Raw genomic sequence first — 15,052 nt, 5'->3', positions numbered from 1 at the left:
AGGATATTGACCCAGAGAGTGCAGGCAGCTGTGATCCACCGAAGCATATCCTTTCCTGCCCTGTCTTCTTGAGGAGCAACAGAGATGGTGGCAATGTGGAGAACTCATGGTCAAGAAGTTGCTTTATCATCCCCAGTATCCAATAGAGACAAGCAAACAAGCCACACAAATAAATAACTCACTTTCAAAGGGGAAGGGAAAGAGACCCTCTTTTCTTGATAAGCGTGGCAGAACACCAGTGTATTATCCAATGAGTTGTGTGGCTCAAGTCTCCCTCAGAAAATTACTTGCTTTGGTGACCATGGAACACCACCCGGAAGCTAACATTGCAAACCGAGATCAGTTGTTTTGATTGTCTACTTTCACGATGAGTGAACCCTGCCTATAGGAAATCCATCCCTGGTTGGCAGTGGTGAGTGGCAACTCTGACAAGTAGGGAGCTGCCAGATTTATTCGGCAGAGTAGAACAGGATTGGGATTTTTGGTGGATATTCTTCTTCTACCTGAGCTGTTGGGATATGCTTTTGCCTTCAAAGGTCTCAGCCCAGTTCAGAGTTATGCTCTGTGGAGACAAGCATCCATCACTGTGTTCAGCATCCACCTTACCTCCCCACTTCCTCTGCACCCACTTAGTGCTTTGAAGTTTTATACTCATGGCCAATAGGCTCCTTGGTCTCAGTGGAAATTGCTACTTTGCCTAAGTAAATTTCTCAAGAAATAGACAGTAAAATTGTGCACAAAAGTGTCTACTAAGTAACAATTCAGCTTCCTTGAAGGAATCTCTCTTCTCTGCTGTCAGTCACCTAAAGCTAAAGGGATGACATTTATTTCCTGCCCTGCCTACACTAGTTTCTGTTGTGTGAAACGGTGCCCCAAGGAGATACAAGCACTGCCTCACCCACCCACCCCCAGATACAACAGACTAAAATACAACACCAAAATCTACCTTGGGAAAGAGTGAGTTCACTGGGCTTTCTTACAGAGCATGGGTGAGGGGTAACTTAGAGGACTATGACTCAGTGAACTCTAAGCAGCTTACCACCCCAAACTCTCCGGCAGCGTAAGTGATGACTTCCCATACCTGCACAGTTGGAGTCTCCCCTCCAGTTAATCTTCCACACTCTATACACTCTACACTTCCCAAGACCACAAGGCCAGGTGCAGCTGGGGTGGAATCATACACAGACAACAGTGAAGTATAGCAAGAAATGCCCGACAGCTCAGGTAAGGGCCTGAGAGCCCACGCCCTGTCAAACCGACAATCAATATTAACTATCGCAACCGCAGAAACCTTTCACTCTCTGCATCGATTTGTTTTTGCCATGAATAATCACATCTCCTTCTCCGTGTGGATTAAAAAGAGAAGGACATTTTTATTTAAATGGCTTTCTGTTTTAGGTGATGCAAACATTGATTGAGTTGGTTTGTTTTCAAAGTGATGCTGACTGGCTCCAGACAAACAGGGGCTCTGGCCTGTCTATGTTGGCATCACATTAAGTGCCCTTTGTAGAGCACAGCACAGCTCAGAAGAGATGCTCATGTGGTAAGCTGGGATGACAGGGTAGGTTATGCGGCTCAACTGGTGTCAGGTTCTGACCCTGGGAGAATTTCTGATCACCCTTGGCTTTTAAATCTCTGTTGGAAGAATACAAGCCTTCGCTCCAATAGTTTAAACTCCAGTGAGCAATCAGTAGGGTTTCCTTTAACAGTTAACAAAAGAAAAGAAAGAAGCAGGTTGGGCCTTTCCCTGATAATTTTCATTTACAATGAAAAAAAAAATGACATCAATTGAGGCAGGGAGGCTTTTTCTATCAGGGACACAACCATTATTAGAGAGAAGGCAAGATCCTATGTAATGGTTTGACCTTAAGAGAAAGAAAAGGGTTTTGAGGTAAAACTCTCAAGGTGCTGTATTGTCTGTAACCTCATGTTACATCAAGGCAATTATGAGTAAAGAATTCTTCATCACAAAACCAGTATAAATAAGTAAAAGCTTGCAATGTAGATGTTAAATATACTGTGGTATTGACTAACAAAATGGTCTCGCCGCCCTATATGGAGAGTTAACAGCTGCTGGGGAAGGGGGGACATTTTTCTCCAGTGGTGCAGACACTGTTAAGTTGCCCGTGCTCCAGGAAATGATCCCTGACCTTGTACATGGAACCTCTCTAACTAAACGCAGAAGGCTACAAAAGAGACACAGAAGTAGAAGGGGAGCCTGCTGGAAGAAGAAGGGGTCTAGGAGTAAGAAGAGACAAGAGTGGGTAATGGTGAGAAAATAAAATCAAGGTATATTATATACATGTATGTAATTGTCAAAAATTAATTTTAAAGAACTGAATAAAATATACCTGAGGAATAAATGCAGGCTCCTCTAGAAAGTACATATTGAGTTAGTTATATGGAGATGATGGTAAGATGGTGCTTTCTCACCGTATTTTGGGACATTTAGTAAAGAACTGGTAAAGAACTTATAAAAAGGATCTCAAAGACCTATTAGTGCTCCAGGGTTTATCGTTATGGTATTCAAATCAGGCAAGTTAAGGTAATAACCTACGTATCTGTTCACATACGAATGGATAGAATATGATATATGTATACAATATTAAACACCTTTCATTGCTATAATGTAACATTCAAGGTTCAGTGCTTTTATAAAGAAACATTACTTACTTAGCTTACAGTTTGGGAGGGTAAATAACCAAAGAGTCTCTACACTATTTACACTTTGATAACAGCAAGCTCCTAGACTTTCCTTCTGCCAGCAAAAGATTCTTAGAGAAATGCCCATTTCTTGGGATGCATTATTTCAATAGTATAAATATACCAAAGAAGGGACACACCCATCTCTTCAGAATACCTTTATTTCTACCAAAATGGTTACCAAGTTCCCACCCTTTGGACCCTCAGAGTTCAAACCACCCCCAAAACAGAACACGTACAATAGAATTCCATGCACCCTTTAGAAAGAAATTGATCCTCTTGTGTATGACAGCCTGGGTGAGCCATTACACTCACTGAAATAAGCCAGTGGCATAAAGACATATACGGCCAGAACCTCTGTTTCTGAAGTATTGAAAATAGTCAGATCCCAAGAATGAAATGTTAGGTAGCAGTGTCTGGGGTGAAACAGTATCCCTCACAAGAGCAGAAAGTCTTAATTAAGCAAAATACTATGGTTGATCTTAATTGTTGGCTGGATAGAATCTAGAATCACCTAGAGATATTTCTGGGTGTGTTTATAAGGGAGTTTTTTAGATAGGGTTCATTGAGGTGGGAAAACCATCCTAAAAGTAGGAGATACTATTTATGCAAGGGGTCCTAGACTGAATTTATAAAAAGCGACCTGAACACCAGCACTCACCTCTGTCTGTATCCTGACTAATACAGTGTGACCAGGTACCTCATGTACTGCCAGGACTTCCTGTCACAGTGGGCTGTACCTTCAAATTGTGAGCCAAAACAAACACTAATTCCTTAAATTCCTTCTGACATAGGGTATTTTGTCATAGCAATAAGGAAAGTAGCTAATACACACGATAAAGGAGCTCTAGGGACCTGCTTCATATTGTCTGTAATCAACAGTAGTATGGTTGGCACTTAAAATTTTGTTAAGAGAGTAGATCTCAGGGCCCTCCAAAGTCTGGAATGAAGTTTCTATGAAAAAAGATATTTTAATTCAAATAAATATTGTGGTAAGAGTCTCATATAAATATAGTTAATGTACATCATAATTCAACTTGCAGTTCATTCCAAAATATATTATTTTCCATTAAGCTTTTTGCTTTGAAATTTTTCAAAGACTTGATTCCTTCTAGATTGAAAAACTGTAATATTTTAATTCAAATTAATTTATAAATATTCCAATATGAAAGCCATAGTTATATAAATCAAGACCAGAAGTTGGTGAGGTTGGCACTGATTTGTTCTGAAGGGGGTCCTGCCAAAATGCTACCATATTTTAAAACTAGGGACTGTGAAGTTTTTCACTGAAGTGGACTTTGGGCAAAAATTTAGACTACCAGAGAGTGACAGTCAAGAGTTAAAGCAGTGTTTCAGATCCAAGGGTTTGTTGGATCTGAACATGAAACAACTCCCCAAGAGTAGGGAACAGGCTTCCACCAAGACCAGTACAAAATATACATACAAAGACCCAACAAGGATGCACTATGGATTCGTGGGTGGGTGTCAGGGTCCCAAGCAGGAGTTTTAAAAATAAAAGCAGTTAGACTAAGAATGTAAGTAGAGTTCTTACTTGCACAAAACCTAGATTCAATCCCCAGTATTGCATAAACCGAGCATGATAGTGTATTGTTATAATCCCAAGTCTCAGGAGGTAGAGGCAATCAGATCAGAACTTCAATGACATTGTCAACTTGTATAAACTTGTATATCAAGTTTGAGGGCAGCCTGACTTTAAAAGAAAAAAAAAGAAAAGCAGTTGAACTTGATTGAAGGCATAAGAAGTCAATTTTTTATTCATTCAAAAATATTTTATAAGAGCCTTGGCCCTGACTGCCCCTGGAGAGGTGAATGTCTGGGTTCCTGACTGTAGGGCCCTGTTCTCTAGACCCCAGCCCCCAGAGGCACATCCTGTGCACCACCCCCACATATTGAAGCCCCAAGGACCTGGAAGCAGCCTCCCAGTGCCTCCAACCATCCCCCACAGCATTTGTGACCACTGGAGCCTTGGCTTCATCTACACCTGGATAAGCACCAGAGCAGCATCAGTGATCACCAGAGGCATGGCCTGTATCTAAAGGAAGAACAACCACCTAACCTGTAGGACCTACCTGCACCTATTGGAGGAAGAGATGAGTAAACAACAGTGTAAAAATATATTCAACAACATAAAGTACAATATGACACCACCAGAAACTAGTGGTTCTATACCACGAAGGTCTAAATATCCCAACACAGATGAAGCAGAAGAAAATTACCTTATAAATAATTTTATGAATATGATAGAGGCCCTTAAAAAGTGAATGAAAAAAAATCCCTTAAAGGAGTGGAGGAAAAGACAAACAAAATGTTGAAAAAAAAAATCTCTTAAAGAAAGCCAAGGAAATAACAATCAAAAAGGTGAAGGAAGTGGTTCAAGACTTGAAAACTGAAATAGAGGCAACAAAGAAAACATCAACCAAGGGAATTCTGAAAATAGAAAATCAGGAGCTATAGGTGTAGAAATAACTAACAGAAAAAAAGTGATGAAAGAGACAATCTCAAGCATTGAAGATATGATAGAAGAAATAGATTCATTGGTCAATGAAATTGTTAAATCTAACAAATTCTTAACACAAGATATCCAGGAAATCTGGGACACCCTGAAAAGACCAAACCTAAAAATAATAGGGAAAGAAGAAGAAGTGCAGCTTCAAAACACAGAAAATATATTCAACAAAATCATAGAAGAAAACTTTCCCAACCTAAAGAAGGACACCACCTATGATAGTACACGAAACTTACAGAACACACAGAAGAAAGAAATAATATTAAACAGCTGCAAAGGAAAAGGCCAAGCAACATATAAAGGCAGACCTATCAGAATTACATTTGACTTCTCAATGAAAATTCTGAAAGCCAGAAGGGTCCTGGATAGGACAGTCTGAAGACAACTAAATCCAGCAAAGCTTATAATCACCATAGTGGAAAAAACACGGTATTCCATGAGAAACAAGATTTAAGCAATACTTATCTATAAATCCATCCCTACAAAAAGTACTAGATGGAGAACTCCAACCCAAAGTACAGTTAGCTACACACCACAAAAACACAGGCAATAGATAATCCCACACCAGGAAAACCAAAGAGGGAAATACACACACAGTAACCAACAACAACAAAATAAAAATAAGAGGGAACTAACAAATACTGGTCATTAAAATCTCTTAATATCAAAGGTCTAAATCCACCTCTAAAATGACTAACAGAAAAAAAAAACATAAAGCAGGATCCATCTTTCTACACATAGAAGAAGCACAACTCAAGACCGACTTTACCTCAAGAGTAGAGAGTTGGGAAAAATTTTTCCAATCAAATAGACCTAAGAAACAAGCTGGTTTAGCTATCCTACTATCTAACAAAATAGTCTTCAAACTAAAATTAAACTAGGGATAAAGAAGGACATTTCATATTAGCCACATGAAAAATTCATCAAGATGAAGTCTCAATTCTTAACATCTTTGTCCCAATTACAAGGGCACCCACATTTATAAAAGAAACATTGCTAAAGCTTAAATCAGACATCAAACGCCATGCATTAATAGTGGGAAACTTCAACACCCCGCTCTTACCCCTGGACAGGACTGCCAGACAGAAACGTAATAGAGAAATAAAGGAACTAACAGATGTTATGACCCAAATGGATTTAACAGACATATATAGAACATTCCACCCAAACACAAAAGAATATACCTTCTTCTCAGTACCTCATGGAACCTTCTCTAAAACTGACCACATACTCAGTAACAAAGCAAACCTCAACAGATACAAAAAAATTGCCGCCGGGCGATGGTGGCGCACGCCTTTAATCCCAGCACTTGGGAGGCAGAGGCAGGCGGATCTCTGTGAGTTCGAGACCAGCCTGGTCTACAAGAGCTAGTTCCAGGACAGGCTCTAAAGCCACAGAGAAACCCTGTCTCGAAAAACCAAAAAAAAAAAATTGCCCCCTGTATCTTATTAGACTACAATGACTTGGAATTCAACAACACTAATTGCAGAAAGCCCACAAACCCTTAGAAACTGAACAACACTCAACTTAATCACCCCTGTATTAAGGAATAAAAAAGAAAAAAATTAAAGACTTCCTAGAATTGAATAAAAATGAATAATAACATACCCAAACTTATGGGGACACTTTGAGAACAGTGCTAAGAGGAAAGTTCATAGCCAAATTTATACCTGAAGCTCTAGAACAAAAAGAAGCAACTCACCCAGGAAGAGTAGATGCCAGAAAATAATCAAAACTGAGGACGGAAAATCAATAAAAATAGAAACAAAGAAGATAATACAAAGAGTACAAAGAGTCAATGAGACAAAGAGTTGGTTCTTTGAGAGAATAAACAAGATAGACAAAACCCTTTTCCAAACTAATCAGAATGGCAGAGAGAGAATATCCAATAACAAATTAGAAATGAAAACAGGGACATAAAAACAAACACTGAAGAAGTCCAGAGAATCATCAGGTCATACTTCAAAAAAAACCACAAAATTGGAAAATTTAAAGGTAATGCACAATTTTTGGATAAATATCACTTAACAAAACTAAATCAAGACCAGATAAGTAAATTAAATAGACCTATAACTGCTTAAGAAATAGAAACAGTCATCACAAATTTCCCAACCAAGAAAAACCCAGGTCAAATGGTTTCAGCATAGAATTCTATAAGATTTTCAAAGAAGAACTAATACCAATACTCCTCAAATTGTTCCACCCAACAGAAACAGAAGAAACATTTTCAAACTCCTTTTATGAAGCTACAGTTACCACCCTGATACCTAGACCACAGCAAAGACACAGCTAAGAAAGAGAATTACAGACCAATCTCATGCATGAACATTGATGCAAAAAATACTAAATAAAATACGGGCAAAATTGAATCTAAGAACACGTCAGGAAAAATCACCCAACATGATCAAGTAGGGCTTCATCCCAAAGATGCAAGGATTGTTCAATATGTGAAAATCTGCCAATGTAATTTACCATATAGACAAACTAAAAGAAAAAAAAACACATAATCATCTCATTAGATACTGAAAAAAAAGACTCATTATTCAACAAAATTCTGCTTCCATTCATGATAAAGGTCCTTGGAGGATCAAGAAATATTCCTAACATAATAGAAAGGCAATATACATCAAGCAAATAGCCAACAGTAACAAAAAGCAATCTACAGATTCAATGAAATCCCCATCAAAAATCCCACACATTCTTCACAGGACCTCCAAAAGAACAATAACTCCAATTTCATGTGGAAAAACTGCTCAGATCTGGGGAGGTGATAGAAGTCCGGTGCTTTTGTGTCACGAGAAAGGAGCAGGACAGTGCTGGACCCAAGACCGAAGACATTAATGCCCATGAGCCATGGAAAGGAAAAATCACTCCCTGCCTGGTTTTATCTGGAGAGTAATTTGTTTCCATTACATTTGCCTAAGATGCCCTTCTTGGCTTCCTAACGGGGCAGCAGGAAAGAGAGGGTGGAAGGCATCCAGGAGACTCCTGTGTGACTGTTTGGGGTGCTAATGAGGTTGACTGGGCCTGGCCTGGCTTAGTCACTGCTCTGTTGTGAAGAGACACAAGGACCAAAGCACTCTTATAAAAAGAAAGCATTTAATTAAGGAGTTGTTTTACGGTTTCAAGGCTTAGAGTGGTCCATTGTCATCATGGCAGGTAGCATGGTGCCACAACAGGTGGGGCACTGTTCTGGAGCAGTAGCTAGGAGCTACAATCCTGATCCTGCAAGTAGCAGGCAGAGAGACAACTGGGCCTGATGTTAGCTTTTGAAACCTCGGAAACCTACTCCTAGTGATACATCTATTATGGCAAAGCCAGATGCCACCCCCGATCCTTGCCTCCCAACAACACAATGTCAACTGGTGAACCAAGAATTCAAATATGTAAATCCTTGTGGGGCCAGTCCTTATCCAAAGCCCCACAAGGGGCAGTAGAGACAGAAGCTCGCAAGAGCTCTTATATAAATTGCGTTGTAATTTTGATGAGTAGGCGAAGTCCTACCCAAACCCCAACTGGTGCCACAACTGGGGTACCCCTAGTTAGTTCTGTTCTTGTCACCTAAGACATTTCTGACAGGTCTATGTGTAACCAGAGAGAGGACTCAAGATGGCTCCAGCAAGTTACATGGGAAGATAATCCTTAGGCTTCTCTTAACCAAAATTCACTAAGGAAATACGTAATTCGGTTATGTTAAAGCAGTGGCCATAGAATGAGTTGGAGCTGTGGCTCAGCTGGAAGAATGTTTGCCTAGCATCTCGGAATCTACTGGGCATGTTGAGAGGCTCACCGTTGTGAACACTAGGCTCTCAAGCAAAAGAGGCAGAAAGATCAGAAGTTCAAGATCATCCACAGCTACACAGAGAGCTTAAGGCTAGTTTGGGCTGCATGATACCCTGTCTCAGAAGCCAAACAAAACAAGGGAATGTGGTGAGCAGCTCAAAGCACTGTAAGCTGATTTCTTTTGCATTTATTCGGAAAGAGATGCCTGAAACCCCAGAGCCAAACACACTGGGACTGACCTAACCACAGGAAAGGCAATGTTGCTGAATTGAAAGCCTGCATGAGCTCGGCATTTATTATTAATTTCACCATGGGCACCCAGGGCTTTGATATGGATGCCAGAGCTACCCGGCTGCTTTCAGTCAGCCAGCACAACCGCAAGCTCTTCCTAAGAGCACTTAATTTTCAGGGAAGGAAACTTCTTTAGCAGCTTGCCCTCCAGCTCATCACTGTGGAAGGACTTTGAATACAGAAACAAAGCCATTTCAGAGTGGATGTGGCATGTGCTCTCAGCACAACTAGGGAAACAGAAAGGTCTCATAGAAACAGGACTTGAAAAGCAAGTAAGAGTATATATATATGCAACAGAGTCAGGCACACCACATGCCAAATTCACTTAAAACCTACATCTTTTTGCTTATCCCAAAGTTTATGGCATTGTCTTTTTCAGACTATTTTGTTAGTATATCTTTGCGTGGTTTATGAGCGTCTTCCTCTAATTGCTCCCAATTTTTTTGTGACACAACAAGTTTCTGCACTGAACCAGAAGCTTCGTTTTCAGATAGACTAACTGATCAGCAAGTTCCCTCATCTTAGTCTGTAGCCTCCTATATTAATCAGGGTTTCTATTAATGGGGACAAAACATGATCAAAATAAACTTGGGGAGGAAATGACTGTTTTCCAGATTACAAATCTCAGGTCATATTCCAACAGTGAGAGAAGTCTGGGCAGGAACTCACAGCAGGGAACCTGGAGGGCAGGAGCTTGAAGCAGAAGTCATGGAGAAACATTGCTTACTATCCAGTGGCCACCTGGCCAGAGATAGGACCTACCATACTGGGTATGACCCTCCGTGTCAATCATTAATTAATAAAATGCCTGTGGAATTGCCTACAGAGTATATCATGGATGCATTTTCTGAATAAGATTTCTTTTCCAAGAAATGTTTTGTCTAATTGACAAAATCCAACCATCACATTTCTTCCCTACCCTCCACGCGCCCCCAAATCTGGTGTGACAGGCATTGTATGTGCATTCAGCATGGCTTTTACATGAGTTATAGGACTTTGAAAACTCCTATCCTCTTGCCTTCATAGCAAGTAGCAAGCACTCTCGCCCACTTGAGAGCCTTCTCCATAGCCTTATTTCTTTTTGAACTGCCAGATTTCATTTGGGGTCACTTAAAGAGAACATGGGCGGACAATTATTTATTTTAATCATTTGGTCTACTTGTCAGTAGCTACAAAGACACCGTGGAAGAAGCTTTATTTTCCCTTGCCCATCATAGATTCTCAGGGGGGGAGGAGCCTTATGAGATCCTCCTCCACCATAATTGAATATTTATAGTTGCAAGTCTTGTGAAGTTCTTTTTCCAGGGGAATATCTTTATCAAGTTCCAGAGTGCAATATCCTTGTACCTGAGGAATAGTGTTCCACAATACTCCACCTCTTTCCTCAGCTCTCCCCTTCTCTCTCTGCTCTCCCTTCCATGATGTTCACACGAGTCTTGAAGGGCAGTAGTAGAGATGTTGCACTTAGGATGAGTGCAATAAAAGCTTCTTAAATTTATCCCATTTTATAATTAAACCCCTCCATGTTTCAAGAGGCCAAAACTGATTTTGGACTTTGATAAACGACCTACGTTCTTGGTATCACACATCTAGGGGTTGCTACAAATGAGACAACCATCAGTCAATTATTGGAGGCTCTCAGAAACTCTAGCAAATAGGTGTAGGCAGAGTGGACAGGGCACATACTTAGAAATTTGTGTACAATTTGTGTGTTTAAATGTGGCTAACACTCATGCCACAGCATATGTTTGGCAGTTAGAGGACAGACTTGGATGTCAGTCTTCACAGTCCACTTGGGTGAAACACTCTTTATCTTTGTTGTTCAACACTGCATACACAGGCTGGCTGGACCATGGCTTCTAGGGATTCCCTTGTCCCTGCCTCCCATCTCGTCTTAGAAAAACTGGGGTTACAGGCATGCACTATCATGCCTGATTTTATGTGGATTCTGGGGATCAGAACTTAGGTCCAAAACCGTATATGGCTAGTGTTTTATCTACCACACCATCTCCCCAGCACAGTCCTCTTTTGCATTCATACTATTGAGATGTCTACTGTCAGCTGGTAGGAGGTCAGGGAAGTCTCCTGCCCATCTTTGAGGCACCAACAGTGGACCTGTTTGGGCTCTTAGATGAAGGGCCCTCTTGACTGCCTTCCACATTCCCTATGAAGGCAGACTGCTCTACACAAAGGCTCTTGTTACTTGAAAAGCTACAGTAAAATATCAAGCAATGTCAACCACATGGCAATTGAGGAGAATAAAATATTCATCAGTGGGGCAGTTACTAGGAAGAACAGCTCCGGGTTAATTTCATGAAAAACTACAGCAGAATAGAGAAACAAAAATTAATCATGTGATATGTTACAACTCCTGAGCCTCATGAAGCCAACATAAAAATATTAAGCAAAAAGGAAGAGAAAACACAATGTGTGCCCTGAACGAAGAGAGGCATAAATGGAAAGTTACTGAAAAAAATGCATGCAGGTTTCAATGAATCCATAATGGCATCAGGAGTCCTCTTTTACTGAGAGTGATAATATCATTACTTTCCCTAGTAGTTGAGGCAGATAGCATGTCTCCTTTAAATATATTCAACTAGAGAAGTAACAGAATAGGAAGAAATTAAAAAGCCAAATGTTGATAAAGTAGCAAGGAGGCTAGTGTTGATACTTTTGCTTGCAAATTCTGCAGACCTGGGAGCATGTATTTCGTCCAAGTTCAGTGGCTTGGTGATGTAATTGTTTACTTGCTTGCTGCAGGGAACACGGAGGGGAATTCTACCAAGTCTGTGACACAGACAGTAGAGTCTAATAGGGAATGGTAAAACTTGGTGTCTTAGTTAGGGTTTCTACTGCCGTGATAAGCACCTTAACCAAAAGCATCTGGGAAGGAAAAGGTTTATTTAGCTTACATGTCTACCACATAGTCCATCACTGAAGGAAGTCAGGGAAGGAACCTAATGCAGTAGCCAGAAGGCAGGAACTGATGCAGAGGCCATGGAGGGTGTTGCTTAATGGCTCGCTCTACATGACTTGCTTAGCCTGCTTTTTTATACCACCCAGGACTACCAGCTCAGGGATGGCACTGTCCACGGTGAACGAGGCCCTACTCCACCAATCACTAATTTAAAAAAATTCTTGACAGGCTTGCCTACATTCATATCTTATTAAGGCATTTTCTCCAATGAGTTTTCCTCCTCTCAGATCACTCCAGCTTATGCCAGGTTGACATAAACCAGCCAGCACACTAAGGGAGGAGCCATCATATACTGTTCTCTGCAAGACCCCAAATAAGGCCACACAGTGAGAAGGCAAGAAAAATGGCCAGGGTCAGTAAATTCAGCTGCTTTTGTGTGGCTTTTGTGAAAATTTCCTGTGTGATATTGGGCAGGTCACATAACATCTCTGTTTCTTAGCTCCCACTAACTGAAGGGAAATGATTCTCTTGTGTCTGCTCAGAGGACTGATAAGAAGACATGAAGTAACAACAGACAGGGGAAAGCATTACAAATGGCAAGGGCTTTTGTTTGGGTTTAGCTTTCTCTCTCTCTCTCTCTCTCTCTCTCTCTCTCTCTCTCTCTCTCTCTCTCTCTCTCTCTCTCTCTCTCTCTCTCTCTCTCTCTCTCTCTCTCTCTCTCTCTCTCTCTCTCTCTCTCTCTCTCAGAAATGGCTGAACATAAAATTTAAAATTCAGATCAAAGGATACATGAATTCTCTAAGCCTGTGTAGAGATGGCTGTGGCCTGATGTTCTGTTTTGTGTAGGCACTTGGGGATTAAATTTCCTCTGCTTTTATGATTGAGCTGACCTTGGGCAATGCCTCATTATTTACAGTTTGCTCTAATTACAAAGCTCAGGAAGTGAAGGGGAAATTAAGCATATAGTTGTGTTAGTTATTCTTGAAACTTAGAATTTCCCAGGTATTGAAAGAGATTGAATGGATTTCTGGATCAATCTATTTATTTCTACAATTCCAGTGATACCCAAACATTCTCACACCCATCTACCTCAAGAAGTAAAGATAGGCAAAGTATTTTCCTTTTTTTCCCCCTGGGATACGGTTTCTCTGTGAAATAGCCTTATCTACCCTGGAACTAACTTTTGTAGACCAGGCTGGCCTCAAACTCACAGAGATCTGCCTGCCTCTACCTCCTGATTACTGTGATTAAAGGCATGCACCACCACTGCCTGGCATATTTTCCCCTCTTCAATAATATCCCAGGGATTTCCTTTATCTTGTCTTGAGTGAGTCTGGGGACATTTGTATAGCATCAGACTCTCCCTGGCCTAATGAACCTTAGAGACAGAGGCCTTGTGTACTCTAACATCGCCATGCAATGGCTCAGATTACATCTCTTTCATCGTTCCCACTCTTTCAAAGGACCGGCTCATATCAGGTCCTACTAAACATGGCCAAATTATTAATTTGATGGCTGATTATGTAGATGAGAAAATTTTGGCCCAAGAAGGCTCCAGTATTCTAACCATAACACACACACACACACACACACACACACACACACACACACCACTCACACACATACACACACCACTCATAGGAACACAGGCAATGTACCAGTGGCTACACCAAGGAGGAAAGCATCCCCATTAGGAAGGAATAAACTGCCTATAAATCCTCAGGATGGGCTGTGACTTCTGCACTTTGCATATGCAATCAACAATAATTAATTGGGTCACCAAAACAAGCAAACACAGGAAAGTAGAAAAGAGACAAATTGGGAAGAGGATGGCATCCGTTGGAGAGGAATAGGAGAATGTGATCACAATGCATTTTGTACACATATGAAACTGTCACAATGAAACCCATTACTATGCAGAATTATTATAAGTTAATGATGTTTCGTGAAGTTATTGCCTCAAGTCACGAGTCCTCCAAGCAAGTCATAAAGAGCAGAAGACTGTTACTGTGGATGGCTGAGAGAAGGTATAGAAAGACACAAACCATTACAAATCCAGAAACAAAGATGCTGTGCTCAAAAGATGATTTTTATGCCCCCACACAGACACTACAAAAAGAAAACAACAGAGAATAAATGTAGGCAGTCCTCCACTTATAATCATTAGACACGGGTTTTTAAAGCCTTACTGTAGTGGCACACAAATCATCATATATTCAGCCAAAACTACTGCCAGTTTTGAGTCTTGATCTTTTCCCAACCATATGCAGTGGGGTTGTATTTTGTGACCCTAAGCAAGAAAACAAGATACAGCTTCCAGAACCAACTCCTTCAAGAATGAAGAAAGTGCCAAGCAGTGGTGGTACACACCTTTAATCCCAGCACTCAGAGGCAGAAGCAGATGGATCTTTGTGAGTTCAAGGCCAACTTGGTCTACAGAAGCTATAGTTCCAGGACAGGCTCCAAAGCTACAGAAAAAAAAAAAAAAAAAAAAAAAACCCTGTCTCAAAAAACAAAACAAAACACAGAAAAACAAAACAAAACAAAAAAACAGAAGTTAAATAAAGAAGGAATGCTGTAGGTGCCTTGCAGCCACACTGAAGGTCAACAGATCCAGTGCCGCTGATAAATTCTGACTTGAAATTTCCTTACATGATGAGTAGTAAATGAAGAACAAAGAACACATGCATTTTATACAGATTCACTCTTGCAGGTGCATTAGCAGCCTGGGGACCACAGAGCAGGTGTGACCTAGTGGAGCAGGAGAGCGAATATAGGTGAGCAACACTTCTGAATTACCCCTTCCTAGAGTGTTGTCATGCAAACTCTAA

The sequence above is a fragment of the Arvicola amphibius genome, chromosome 12 (assembly GCF_903992535.2).
Source record: "Arvicola amphibius chromosome 12, mArvAmp1.2, whole genome shotgun sequence".
Classification (NCBI taxonomy): Eukaryota; Metazoa; Chordata; class Mammalia; order Rodentia; family Cricetidae; genus Arvicola; species Arvicola amphibius.
This window is presented reverse-complemented; position numbering follows the sequence as displayed.